The sequence below is a fragment of the Trichechus manatus genome, unplaced genomic scaffold (genome assembly GCF_000243295.1).
Source record: "Trichechus manatus latirostris isolate Lorelei unplaced genomic scaffold, TriManLat1.0 scaffold00003, whole genome shotgun sequence".
NCBI lineage: Eukaryota > Metazoa > Chordata > Mammalia > Sirenia > Trichechidae > Trichechus > Trichechus manatus.
The window spans coordinates 17,641,269-17,656,418 of record NW_004443939.1 but is presented as its reverse complement, the minus strand read 5'-3'; positions in this window follow the sequence as shown (position 1 = coordinate 17,656,418).

The following is a 15,150-nucleotide window of genomic DNA, read 5'->3' as shown; positions in this document are numbered from 1 at the left end:
TGAGGCTGCTTTCTCGTACCCCATTTGCTGGTCTCCGATAGGAGTCCAAGATGGTGGATCCGTGCTGCGTTAGCTTGTAGGGGACCTCTGCATGAATCTCTCCTAGCTCTCCGTTCTCACTCCATTTGGTACTTGGCTGAGTTCTTTACCTCTTCTTTTGATGCTTTAGGGTTTCAGAATTGTTGTATTCTCTGTTCGGCTTAGTTTTTTGGACCTTTGCTGTGGATGGACGGCGTGGTGCTTCTGCCTAGAGCGCCATTTTTTCTCATTTGATTTCTTGACTGCTGCGTTGATTGTGGGTCCAATTAAAATGAAATCCTTGACAACTTTAATATTTTCTCCGTTTATCATGATGTTGCTTATTGGTCCAGTTGTGAGGATTTTTGTTTTATGTTGAGGTGTAATCCATATTGAAGGCTGTAGTCTTTGATCTTTATCAGTAAGTGCTTCAAGTTCTTTTTGCTTTCATCAAGTAAGATTGTGTCATCTGCATATCGCAGGTTGTTAATGAGTCTTCCACCAATCCTGATGCCACATTCTTCTTCATATAGCCCAGTTTCTCAGATTCTCAGCATACAGACTGAATAAATATGGTGAAAGGATACAACCCTGACGCACAACGTTCCTTACTTTAAACAATGCAGTATCCCGCAGTATCCGCTTGTTCTGTTCGATTGTCTCTTTATCTATGTACAGGTTCCTCAGGAGCACAGTTAAGTATTCTGGAATTCCCATTCCTTGCAATCTTATCCATAATTTCTTATAATACACACAGTTGAATGCCTTTGCATAGTCAATAATACACAGGTAAGCATCTTTCTGGTATTCTCTTTCAGCCAAGAGCCATCTGACATTAGCAATGATATCCCTCATTCCACGTCCTCTTCGTAACCATCACAAATAATAATTTGGATGCGCTAATTGTTACAGCTTGGTCGGTAGGAACCCCTTTAAGATGGCTCTGTTGTTTTATAAAAAAAAAATTGCCGCTGACGTTCTTGAAATTATTCTTGTTTTCTGATAATGACAGATGTTCTAGACCCATTTTAGTTTTCTTCCTGTCCTTAGAGTTAGACTCGGTCATCCTTTATTATTTTATTGTATATGATATATTGTATATATCATATATTATGTATAACACTTATAATATATTCTGAATTATTATAAAAATCTTGTATTTTTTTTCTTAAGTAGCCTTAAAGACAAAAATCTGAGCTGCTAGGGGTACACATGAATTTTGGTGATAGACAAAGGGGCTGCTGCTGCTATTACTGCTGGGCCACTTTTCGTACACAAATGAAAAAAGTTTTTTTTGCAAGGTTATGAATTCACATTGATTTTTCCAATTCAACATTTTATGGTATTGTATACTACTTTTTACATAAAGTTTTACCAACCACGAAGACATTCTACAATGCTCTAACACTCGGTAAGCCTCAGTTGCTTTAAATCCTTTATTTGTAAAATTGGTGCCTTCATAGTATCTACTTTAAAAGATTATTTGGAGAACTGAATGAGATAACACACGTAAGGTGGTGTACAAAATGTTAGGTAGGTAGCAAACATGCATCAAATATTGGCTATATCTATAGATGCACAGTCACAACTATTTCCTCTTCCCCGTAACTGCCCTTCTCCTGCTCCACAGGGTGTGCTACAAGTAGCCAGGTAAGTACAATATAGCTGCACCCCTGACTATAGTTGTTTGGTCTGGGGCTAAGTATTGTGAGATGCCCTTTATCAGATTCTTCTTTATGTCCTTAGTATTTTCTTTTCTCTTGAGAAACCAATGGTATTAGTAGATTCTGAATGTTTTCTATTTCATCAGAGTAAGTTGTTTTAAGATCTGTGTGAACCTTCTCCTAAAGAGACACATTTATCTGGTCTGGCTTTAGTGATTAGTTGACTGCTAGTCCAGTAGCTATGTCTGCAGAGATGGGGGCTGGAGTCGTGGAGAATAAAAATTGCCTTGTTTTGTGGATCAGGAATGACAGGTTAGGTTCTTGAAGAAGGGAGGAGGTCATTGTGCACCAAGCAGGCAACCCAAAAGTGTCTAATGCTAACTTGGAAAGGAAATAGATGATCTCCAAGAGGAATTGTTGAAATTCTAGAGCAGCACTCTCCAACAGAACTTTCTGTGATGATGCAAATATTCTCTATCTGTAGTGTCTAATATGGTAGCCACTAGCTACGTGTGGCTTTTGAATAATCCAAAAGTCAGTAGTGGAACTGAAGAACTGAATAAAATTAATATAATTTTATTTTAATTCATCTTTAAGTAGACACATGTGGCTAGCAGCTACCATATTGAACAGCACAATTTTAGAATTTTAGTTTAACCACAGTGAGACAGTTTATTGTACTGATTTAAAAACTTCAGAATTTGGAATTAATCCCAGATACAAATTTAGTGTTTACCATTAATTATCTGCATGACTTCAAGTAAGTTATTTTACTTACCTAAGTCTCAGTGGTTTCAAGAGTAGAATGGAAATAATAATGCCTATTTATAGGATAGTACTTCTCAAAGTGTGGTCTGTGGATCAGTGTCAGTTGGTGAACTATTTGTTACCAGTCAGAAATTAGGAGTAAATGTTTAAAACCTTTTATAGAAAATGGGCAGAGTAATTTTATATATTTTGAATCTAATAGTAAATGTAATGATGAAATAAACCCAATAATAAAATTTTGTATATTTAAAATTTTCTTTTTTGCCAATTTGTTTTTATTATATTTTACGAAAGTATTAGTCTGCAAATTTGCAGATTACAAATTTTAAAAAAAGCTCATTCTTCACTACAGGAGGTTTAAGAAGCACTGTCAGAGATTCACTGTGAAGATACAAGGGTCTGGAATGATGTCTGTTAGGTAGCAAGTAATTAATGAACAACTATTACTGTTAAGTCAGTTTTGTAGTTTCTCATTGTCTAAAGCAATAGAATCAGCTACTCCTTTGGACTGCTCAGAATACAATCTCATTGGTTGATTCTGTGAACTGGTTAATCATATCCGTGCCTGTGTCTCTGAATAGCAATGAGGGACAATGAATTAGAGTCACTATGAGTTAATGGAGCCCTGGTGGTGTAGTGGTTAAGAGCTTGGCGGCTAACCAAAAGGTCGGCAGTTCAAATCCACCAGCCACTCCTTGGAAACCCTATGGGACAGTTCTACTCCACCTTATAGGGCCACTGTGAGTCGGAGCTGACTCAACGGCATCTAACAACAACAACATGTGTTAGTTAATAGCAAGGTATTTCATTCTAATGATTGACCGCACTTCTGATTTAAGACTATGCTGTTAATAATGTATATAAGAAATAAAGTTTGTTACTCCAAATGCTTCAGGAACAATATGTACTTGAGTCAGTAAAATAGATTATTGTAATTGTATAAATGAAACATATCCCATCAAGAGGTTTTAATTATAAAACAGTCACTCAGAGAGCATATGTGCATGATAAAATGCTTGTGAAGAATCTTGGAAAATAAGATGCTGAAGTAACTTAACTTGGAGATAAAAAACATATACAGATATGCAAAACAAAACATGATGAATAGTCAAAGCATCAAAAAAACTGAAATTATGTTCAAAATTAAATAATCCTTGCACAATGAACAATAGAGTATTGAAACAAACACATAATTCTAGGACTTGTTTGAAAATTTAGAAACACATAACAATAGGAAATGCCTGCAATATGAAAGGACACAGAAAACATGATGTTTAAAAAAAAACTTAGGGAAATTAGAAACTGTTTCATCAAAAGGAAGCTTCACATATGTTGCAACATGTTTTGTTTAAGATTAATCTGGGTGATTGAGTTTTTACTCTTTTTCCTCCTCCTTCTCTCCCTCCTTTTCTCTTCCTGCCTAAGGGTATTTAAGAAATAATTAGAAAATTTTAAAGATCTAAGTATAATTATTCTAGACTGTATACCTCTGTGTGTGCGTATACACACGTACATGTGTGTACATGCAGAAGGGTGATTTATAATGTCTCATAAATATTTCAATTGGTGGATTATATGCGTAGTTATCTTAATTCCTATGTCTGAGATGAAACATTAATTTTTTTTTTGCTTTTTATTTTATAGTTTCATTATTTAGACACCACAGTGAGAGGCCTTCCCAAAACATAATAAAATAAGGGAAATAAGCAGCTATTTGAAAGTTAAAGATTAAAATCATCACACAGTAAATTGGAGTTGTTGTTAGTGCCATCAAGTCAATTTGAACTCATAGTGCCCCCCATGTGACAGAGTAGAACTGCCCCATAGCTTTCCTAGGCTATAATTTTTAGAGTAGATTGTCAGGTCTTTCTCCTGAGGAGCCTCTGGGTGGGTTCAAACTGCCAACCTTTTAGTTAGATGTGCAAAGTCACCTGAAGAGACATAATGGCTTCCTGGGTCAGACTCGGCAATAACTGTGCTGAATGTTTTAATATAGCTAAAGAAAAAAAAAGTAACAATGAGAAAGGATTTGTATGGCGGATAGGAGTGTTAACAATCCAAGAATGCACAGTAAAAGCAGTCACTGCAGTGTCTATCCAAGCACAACATGGTGGTGAGGACTGGGCTCGTGCTCCTCAGGTGTTGTTGAGTCCCCATCTGCCTCATAAGACAGAAATTTTGCTCCTGTGGAACAAGACACACCAAGCTTCCAAAACACGATGCCATTAAACATTAGAATCAAATGACTGACTCCCTTACTCTGATTCCATGCTCCCCAAGCAGCCTTCTGCTTATTTGGCTTTATTTGCAGTTTGTCTACAGGAGCTGATGATTGGTAATTCTGTCCACTCAGCCAATTACATTTTTTATTTTAGATTAATGGATTGGAATTTTGATATTTCAGTCTTTTATCCTTGCCTTATCTGAAGTGCATCCCTGGAAAATGGACCTGCTTTCAGTGTGCTGACAAAATTAGATTTCTTTACTTGTAAGACTGAGGACCAGCTCACGGACTCTGGTTAAGTGTCACCATATAAGCTTCTTCACTGTTAGTCAGTATTCTCCAAGCAATACCTCTTTGCAGTCCTTGGGACAAATGATCCTATCAGTCAAGGAAACACTTTAAGTTTAGATTTTAGCAATGGCTGGTATCAATAATTATGTGATTGACTGATTGATATTGCCTCAGCGTGACCCAGATGATACTATTTTGAAAGCAGCTAAAGTATAATGTGAGAATCAGGATCACCTAAGAGAGCTGGAGTTCGAAAGTTGGAGAAAACAGGGTGAAGTTGGAGCAAAGATGACATATTCCTGATACCTGTCTCATTTACCCTATTCTTCCCTGTGTCAACTGCTTCAGCCTCAACTCTTCCCCAGTACAGGATTCTTCTAAGGAGAATGAGGAAATGCTGAGGGGCAAAGACTTTAAAAAGCATTTTAAAATTTGAATTGAAAGAAGAGTGTTGGTAAAAATACTAATATCAAGAAAACAGATAAACAGGAGAGAAAACTTAAGGAGGCAAACACAGAGAGAGGAAATTTGTGTTATTTATTAAGGTATAAGGTACTGAGTTTTCCATATGGGGTTAGGAACTGTTAGTAAATCACAATCTTTAGTTAGCAGCACATGGACTCTAAGGGAAATGAAGGAAAAGTGCAGTCTGAGAAGAAAATATTGGAAACAATGAAATTTTTGTTAGATTCCATAAATGCAAGTGGTATCAATATATAATACTATGCAATAGAATTATATATGCTATAGTCATCAAATTTGAATTTAGGAAGTAAAAAAGCAATTTTAATAATGTTACCACATACATGTAAGAGCGGTTTGTACAAGCTGATGAACTTACTATGTGATAATCCCAGATAAATCCCCCCCATCAAAAGAGCAAGACCTAGTTTCAACACTGACATACCATGTCGAATGTAAAATTTACAATATGAATGACTGAAGAGAACTTTGTTCCATGCATGATTTCTAATCTACACACTATGGGGTGGTAAGAGTTTACAATTTCATCTAAATACTGATTATAAAACAGGGTTCACAGTGAAAATAAAAGGATAGCGTATCTCAAGAATGTTAAATTAAAAAGCTCATCATTAAATAACCAATTAATTCCTATGGCAAAAATTTATTGAGTGTCCACTAGTACCAGGCAAACAGCCAGAGATACTAGGGTAAATAAGATACAGTCTCTATACTTTTCGGGGCTTCTAGTATATTATGTATAGAAAGAGAGAGAGAGAGAAAGAGAAATCAGCAATTATAACGTCGTGCAAGTGGTAAATGATGAGAGGAGTACTGAATGTTCTAGATGTACACAGAAGTATCTACATAAGGTACCAGAGAAGTTTTGCTGAAGAAATGGACAATTAAATTGAGACTTAATAACAAAGAGAAGGGATGGAGGTGGGTGAATCCTTGTTCTAGAGAGAAGAAACAGTGTGGGCAGAGGCTTGGAGGTCTTTGGAGGAACACTGGTCAGCATGGCTTGACTGTTTCATACAAAGGGGAAGTGGAAAAATTAAAAAGATAAGCAGAGTCAGAGAAACCATGAAGGTGTTTGTAATCTTAGCTTCTTTCGGCTTTATCTAGAGGGCTATTAAAGGTTTAAAAAATATTTATTATAATAAAGCGTAGTAATATAACAAACATCCACAGGTATACCGTCAGTTTAAGAAATAAAATGGAAATATGTTTTTAAAAAAGGAAAAGAAAACCCCAAAAACAAAAATTAAAAATACATGCATAACACAAACACATATATGATTGAATTTCCCTGTATACCTCTAACTGATTACATTTTTCTCCTTCTTGCTCCATAGGAACCACTATTAGGTGTTGTTATTCCTACACATTTAGCTTTGTACTTTCAGTACATATATAACTCTAAACAACATAAATAAATGATAGAGGGATGAGTAGGGTTTTCTGATGAAATATAAGATGCCCAGTTAAATTTGAATTTTAGATAAACACCGAATACTTATTTAGTATAAGTATGTCCCAAATATTGTATGGATATTTACAATACTTGCAATATTGTCCCATGCAATATTCGGGACATACTTATACTAAAAAATTCTTTTTTGTTTTTCTAACATCCAGATTTATTTGGGTGTTCCGTAATTTTATTCAATAAATCTGGCAGCCCAAGGGTTGAGGGGATGTGGGTTCTGGGTATACATACATGAGTGGGAAATGGGAGCCAGAGAAGAACAGTTTGGAGGCAGTTTCAATAACCTAGTGAGCAGCAATAGTATGGTCAGTGGAAAATCAAGAGAAATGGTTCAATTTGAGAGCTGTATAGGAGTTAGAAAGGTTAAAATTTGGTGGCTGTTGCATGTGGGGCTAAAGGAAAGGGAAGAGTTAAGGATAATGAAGGAGTCCCTGGGTGGTGCAAAAGGTTAAGTGCCCAACTACTAGCCAAAAGGTTGTTGGTTCGTAACCACCTAGAGGCGCCTGAGAAGGCAAGCCTAGTGATCTGCTTCTGAAAGTTGACGGCCTTGAAAACCCTATGGAGCAGTTCTACTTTGCACACATGGTGCCTTATGAGTCAGAATTCAGTTGATGGCAACTAACAACAACAAGGATAATGAAAGTAAATACAGGTTTGGCGAGTGGGATTGCTGAATGGGATGATTTCATTTTGGACATACTGAGTTGGATGTTTTTGAGAAATATCTAGGATAATCGATCAGTGTGTAATTGGATGCATTCTGGGCAAGGAAGTTGTAATCTACTAGTGTCAGAGCCAGTCTACATTCAGGAGGAGGGATGAGAATCAAGATCAGCATAAAGCTGATTCCTATGAGGTGGAGTTCAGACATACCTCCACTGTCCAACTTTTTCACTATTTCTGACACCAGCTGTCCCTACCACAGCACTCTCTGCTCTGCTAGGTTCAATTAATTTGTTGCAATGGCCACAGAGAACTCACAGACTATACCTATGATTATGTGGTTTACACGGCTTTGAACCAGTTTGTTCTGGTTTGAATTCCTGCTGAGAACTTGTATTTCCAACCCAGATATACTGAATCAGAATCTACATTTTAAGAAGATCCCGAGGTTGTTCTCATGTATAATAAATTTTGAGACCCATGCTCCGTTAGTGGTTCTCAGAACTGGTCCCTAATCAGCAGCATTAGCATCACCTAGGAACTTGTTAGAAATGCAAATTCTCAGCATGAATGAACCAGTTAGAAGCCCTGGTGGTTTATTAGCGAAGTAACAGGCTACAACTGGGGATTAGGATCAATTTGGAAGTAACAGGATACAACTCAGGAGACAGGATACAGTTCTTCAATCAGGGCAGCTTACAACCAAGACAGCTCTCAGCTTCTTCCTGACTGTACCCACAGGCAGGCAGGCAGCCCTTCTTTCGGCTGTGCAAGCTGATAGGCCCCTCTCTGCTTAGCTCTACTTGGGCAAGGGTTACAGCTCTTTAACTCCACCAACAAATGCCCAGAGGCACCCCACTCCACCAGAAGGCACGCAGCTCCCTCTCCTCTTTCCCTCTCTCACTTGCTCTCTCCATGGGTTGGCAAATCCACTGCAGCCACTTTGCACTGGTCTCCTGGTTCCCACCTCTCATACCGCTGCCAATGTTTCTCTGCCACTGGGCTCTCTGCTGTGGTTGCCACCATTTCCCTCCTTCTGATGCCATCTTCAGTGTTACAGCTCTCTCTCTCCTATGTCTAGGAGGTTCTCAGTATAGGGACCCGGGGTCCAAGGACATATTTCGCTTCACGCTCTTCTTGGTGGCAGCGAGGTCCCCCTCACCCTCTGTGGGATTGGCCTTTATATTCAATTCCATGGCATAGTCCTCCCAGCCAGCCCACATACTGACCAATCCCCTCAGCAGACAACAATCAGTTAATCTGCATAGTAATCAACCAATTCCTGTGAGGTGACTTAATCCTATTGGGTGGTTTTACACACCTTATTTGCATAGTAGACTAACAATCTCTGGCAAGATTATGTCCCAGTTAATCATTATTAGGGTTAATCATACATAGGGTTTCCAGGGAGCAGCTGGTGGATTCGAACTGCCGACCTTTTGGTTAGCAGCTGAATGTTTAAACATTGTGCCACCAGGGCTCCATATGAGAAACCCATTGCACTGCAGAATTTAAAATAAAACAGAAACCATGGACACATGTACTGACACTTACCCATATAATATATATACACCATTTAACCCCTTACATACTTACCTATCGTATCTTAACCTCTTCTTTCACTGCAAACTCATTTTTATCCCTGTTCTAATTCTCGTTCCAAACCTTTGTTGGTGATCTAAAAATAATTGCATTTATAAAGATTGTACTTTATCTTTTCCTACAATCTCATATTGACCTCTCCTCTCGTTATGTTCCTGGCAACTTTTCTCCCTATTCCCTTATATCAATCTGTGTGTTTCATCTGTCTCAGAGGAATTGCTTCCTTCTGGAACTTCTGAAGCTATTGGTTCTGGTTTCCTTGGCAACCCGTTTCTCTCAATTTTTTTTTTCTTCTTTTCTGATTACTTAAGAGAAACCTTACTAAATCACCTATGAGAAATCGTGAGGGAAAGTGAAGTGCCCAGCATTGCCTCTTAGAAAGGAAGTGAGCAGATTAAGAGGGAATAGAAAATCATTAAACCTAAGCAGATGGATGTAAAATGTATGAAGAAGATATTGATTTACGTGGTTTGTTATTTTCATTTGTCAGTGGACTATTCTGAGAGTTGTCAGGCAATGTTGAAGAGGATAACCTCATCAGCCAGGCAGCTCTGTCACCTATCCAACCAAAATGCTCCTAGGCCTGACCCTCCCAATAGAGAGTGTAGGAAACATATTCTAGATTATTGTGAGAGTATGGAATACAAACCTCCAGAGAAAGAGGAAACAAGATGTAGGCTAAATTTGTATGAATGTTTACATTAGAAATACCAGTATACAATTAAGGAGAATTAAGTAAGATTAGAAACTACCAACTTTAATTGTAGGTCTGTTGATGCATTTATAAAACATAACTAGTGAGATTTTACTATTTTGTATAGTGTTGTTATACTTTATTACATACTGTGATACTATGGCTTTTATTAAATTAGGAAGCAGAAGTAGGAATTAGGTGCTTTGTCTAAGGCAAATGCAGATATATAAATTTCCTCTAAAATTCAGAAATGCTAATTCTTAGAACCAGGCTTAATCCACAAGTCAATGTTGGGTGTTAGTGAACACATAATTCAACAAAATCCTCATTAGAAATAGTTGAAAGACACCAATTTATCAGAAGGTAATTCTTTCTGCTATTAAAGCCAAATCAAACATTTGGATTATCCACATTAAAAGGGAAAGTAAGAAGTGGTAATCTGTAGGACGAGATCTAGTAAATACTGTAGTTAAGCTGTTGTGGATTAAATGCCATCTTGGCAACATTGAATAAAAAGTAAGTATGTTGTTTGTCAATAAATTATTTATCATTACATATTGATATAGTTGATAATCACTACATACTTCATTACATTTAATCCATGACACTGGTATAACAGGAAAGTTTTGTTTTTTTTTTCCCCAGGAAATACCACTTTTTAAGTCTCTGGGTACAGGATTTTTGCAGACCCTTCTTGTATGTGTCTTCCCAACATCTCTGTTAACTCACTCCTATTATGAATTAGTTTTGCAGTTTGGAGGTATTGGCCTCACCCCTGGCTCACAGATGAGTACTGTTGGGAAAAAACTGGCAGGGCAATCGCCTCCTTCACAGAGATTGCTCAGGTAACCCAGCCTGAGCCAATCAGCATTCTCCTGGGGATTGGACAAGGCCATTTTATCGACGCCAAGCTCCTGACTTCTGTGGTCACAGGGTCTCTTCAGGCCTGAAGGAGAAAGCACAGAGATGCTTATCATCGTTGGTAGTCATCTTGTGTCCTTCAGGGAAGCTGGCTTGAGGAGGACACTTCAATGGGGAAAGACACACAGAGATTCATGGAGAAACTGAAACAGAGTCTGGAAGGAGCCACTCTTGAAGTTTTATCTCTGCACCTTTCCATCATATAAGTCAATGTTTTTCTTGCTGTTGTTAGGTGCCATTAAGTCAGTTCTGACTCATATCTACCCTATATACACCAGAAAGAAACACAGCTGGGTCCTGTGCCATCCTCAAAATCGTTGCTGTGTTTAAGACCATTGTTGCAGCCACGGTGTCAATCCACCTTGTGAGGGTCTTCCTCTTTTTTGCTGACCTTCTACTTTACCAGGCATGATGTTATTCTCCAGGGACAGCTCCCTTCTGTCCAAAGTAAGCAAGACAAAGCCTCACTATCCTTGCTTTTAAGGAGCATTCTGGCTGTACTTCTTCCACGACAGATTTGTCATTCTTCTGGAGTGCACTGTATATTCAACATTCTTTGCCAACACCATAATTCAAGTGCATCAATTCTTCTTCTGTCTTCCTTATTCATTGTTCAGCTTTCGCATACATATGAGGTGACTGAAAATACCATGACTTGGGTCAGGCACAACTTAGTGCTCAAGGTGACATCTTTGCTTTTTAACATTTTAAAGAGGTCTTTTGCAGCAGATTTGCCCAGTGCAATATGTCATTTGATTTCTTGATTGCTGCTTCCATAGACGTTAACTGTGGATCCAAGTAAAATGTAATTCTTGACAACTTCAATGTTTTCTCTATTTATCATGATGTTGCTCATTGGTCCAGTTGTAAGGATTTTAGTTTTCTTTTTCTTGAGGTGCAATCCATATTGAAGGCTATAGTCTTTGATCTTCATCAGTAAGTGCTTCAAGTCCTCTTTGCTTTCAGCAAGTAAGGTTGTGACATCTGCATATTGCATGTTGTTAATGAGTCTCCCTCCTATCCTGATGCCATGTTCTTCTTTATATAGTCCAGTTTCTCTAATTATTTGCTCAGCATACAGACTGAATAAGTATGGCGAAAGATACAACCCTGACGCACACCCTTCCTTATTTTAAACCAGGCAGTATCCTCTTATTCTGTTCAAATGATTGCCTCTTGGTCTATGTACACGTTCCTCATGAGCAGAATTAAGTGTTCTAGAATTCCTGTTCTTCACAATGTTATCCATAATTTTTATGATCCACAGAGTTGAATGCCTTTGCATAGTCAAATAAAACATAGCTTTCTTGTATTCTCTGCTTTCAGCCTAGATCCACCTGACATCAGCAGTGATATCCTGGTTCCACGTCCTCTTCTGAATCTGGCTTGATTTTTTGGCAGTTCCCTGTCAATGTACTGCTGCAACCATTTTTAAATTATCTTCAGCATAATTTTACTTGCATGTGATGCTAATGATATTGTTTGATAATTTCCATATTCTGTTGGATAACCTTTCTTTGGAATGGGCACGTATATGGATCTTTTCCAGTCAGTTGGCTAGGTAGCTGTCCTCGAAATTTCTCACCATAGACAAGTGAGCACTTTCAGTATTGCATCCATTTACTGAAACATCTCAATTTGTACTCTGTCAACTCTTGGAGCCTTGATTTGGCCAATGCCTTCAGTGCAGCTCAGACGTCTTCCTTCACTATCATCAGTTCTTGATCATATGCTACCTCCTGAAATGGCTGAATGGGACCAATTCTTTTTGATACTATGACTGTGTATTTCTTCCACCTTTTTTTTTTTGTGTGTGTGTGTGTGTGATTTAGGTGAAACTTTACAGAGCAAATTAGTTTTTCATTAATTTTCTATCTTGTTTTGATGCTTCCTGCTTTGTTCAATTTTTTGTCGATAGAATTCATCAATATTGCAGCTTGAGACTTGATTTTTTTCTTCAGTTCTTTCAGCTTGAGAAATGCTAAGTGTACTCTTTTGGTTTTCTAACTCTAGGTCTTTGCACATTTCATTATAATACTTTATCTTCTCGAGGTACCCTTTGAGATCTTCTGTTCAGCTGTTTTATTTCATTATTCTTACATTTGCTTTAGCTACTCTACATTCAAGAGCAAGTTTCAGGATCTCCTCTGACATCAATTTTGGTCCTTTCTTTCTTTTCTGTCTTTTTAATGACCTTTTGCTTTCTTTCTGTATGATGCGCTTAATGTCATCCCACAACTCATCTGGTCTTCGGCCATTAGTGTTCAATGTGTCAGATTTATTCTTGACAATGGTCTCTTAGTTATCTAGTGCTGCTATAACAGAAATACCACAAGTGGATGGCTTCAACAAACAGAAGTTTATTATCTCACAGTCTAACAGGCTAGAAAGTCCAAATTTAGGGCATCAGCTCCAGGGGAAGGCTTTCTTTCTCTGTCAGCTCTGGAGGAAGGTCCTTGTCATCAATCTTCCCCTGGACTAGTAGCTTCTCAGTGCAGGAACTCTGGGTCCAAAGGATACCCTCTGCTCCCAGTGCTGCTTTCTTGGTGGTATCAGGTCCCCTGTCTCTCTGCTCACTTTCTGCTCACTTCTCTTTTATATCTCAAAACAGACTGACTAAAGACACTGCCTAATCTTGTTGATTGAGTCCTGCCTCATTAACATAACTGCCACCTATCCCACCTCATTAACATCATGGAGGTAGGATTTACAACACATAGGAAAATCACATCAGATGACAAAATGGTGGGCAATCATACAATACTGGCAATCAAGGCCTAGTCAAGTTGACAGATACTTTTTGGGGGACAAAATTCAACCTGTGACAGTCTCTAAATTCAAGTGGGATATACTTAAGGATGTACTTTTGCTCTCATGGACTTGTTTTAATTATCTTCAGCTTCAACTTGAACTTGCATACAGCAATTGATGACCTGTTCTGCCGTTGGTCCCTGGTCTTGTTCTTTCTGATGATATTGAGCTTCTTCACAGAGTCTTTCCACAGATGTAGTGGATGTGATTCCTGTGTATTCCATCTGACAGGGTCCATGTGTTTAGTTGCCATTTATGTTGTTGAACAAAGGTATTTGCAATGAATAAGTTGTTGATCTTGCAAAATTCTATCATGCGATCTCTGGCATCATTTCTATCACCAACACCATATTTCTCCAACTACTGATCCTTCTTCGTTTCCAACTTTCGCATTCCAATCACCAGTAATTATCAATGCATCATGATTGCATCTTTGATCAATTTCAGACTGCAGAAGTTTGCAAAAACTTCAATTTCTTCATTTTTAGCTTTAGTGGTTGATGCCTGTCTTAGTCATCTAGTGCTGCTATAACAGAAATACCACAAGTGGGTGACTTTAACAAAGAGAAATTTATTCTCTTACAGTCTAGGAGGCTAGAAGTCCAAATTCTGGGTGCCAGCTCTAGGGGAAGTCTTTCTCTTTCTGTTGGCTCTGGAGGAAGGTCCTTGTCTCAATCTTCCCTTGGTCTAGGAGCTTCTCCACACAGGAACCCAGGTCGAAAGGACGTGCTCTGCTCCCAGAGCTGCTTTCTTGGTGGTATCAGATCCCCTTGTCTCTTTGCTCGCTTCTCTCTTTTATATCTCAAAAGAGATTGGCTCAAGATACAGTCCAATCTTGTAGATTGATTCCTGCCTCATTAATGTAACTGCTGCTAATCCCATCTGATCTACATCATAAGATAGGATTTATAACACATAGGAAGATCACATCAGATGACAAAATGGTGGACAATCACACAATACTGGGAATCATGGCCTAGCCAAATTGATAGATATATTTTTGAAGGACACAATTCAATCCACGACAGTATGTAAAATTGAATAATAGTTGTATTAACTGGTCTCCCTTGTAGGGGTATGGATATTATCCTATCACTGACAGTGCTTTTTTTTTTTTTTTGATGATAAATGTGACATTGTTCTTCTTCAACTTGTCATTCCCAGCATAGCAAACCATATTACTATCTGATTCAAAATTGCCAAACCAGTCCATTTCAGCTCACTAATGCCTGGGATATTGATCTTCAAGTGTTTCATTTCATTTTTGACAACTTCCTGTTTTCCTTGATTTATACTTTGTATGATCCACCATTTGTGTATCAGTTTGTTTTACTATGGTGGCTTTCATGCTGCGGTGATGCTATGCAACTGATATTTCGAACACCAGCAGGGTCACCCATGGTGGACAGGTTTCAGCAGAGCTTTCATACTAAGACAGACTGGGAAGAAGGACCTGGTGATCTACTTCTGATAAAACTGACCAATGTCTTAGGCTGGGTTCTCTAGATAAGCAAAACCAGTAAAGCGTATAAATGTATAT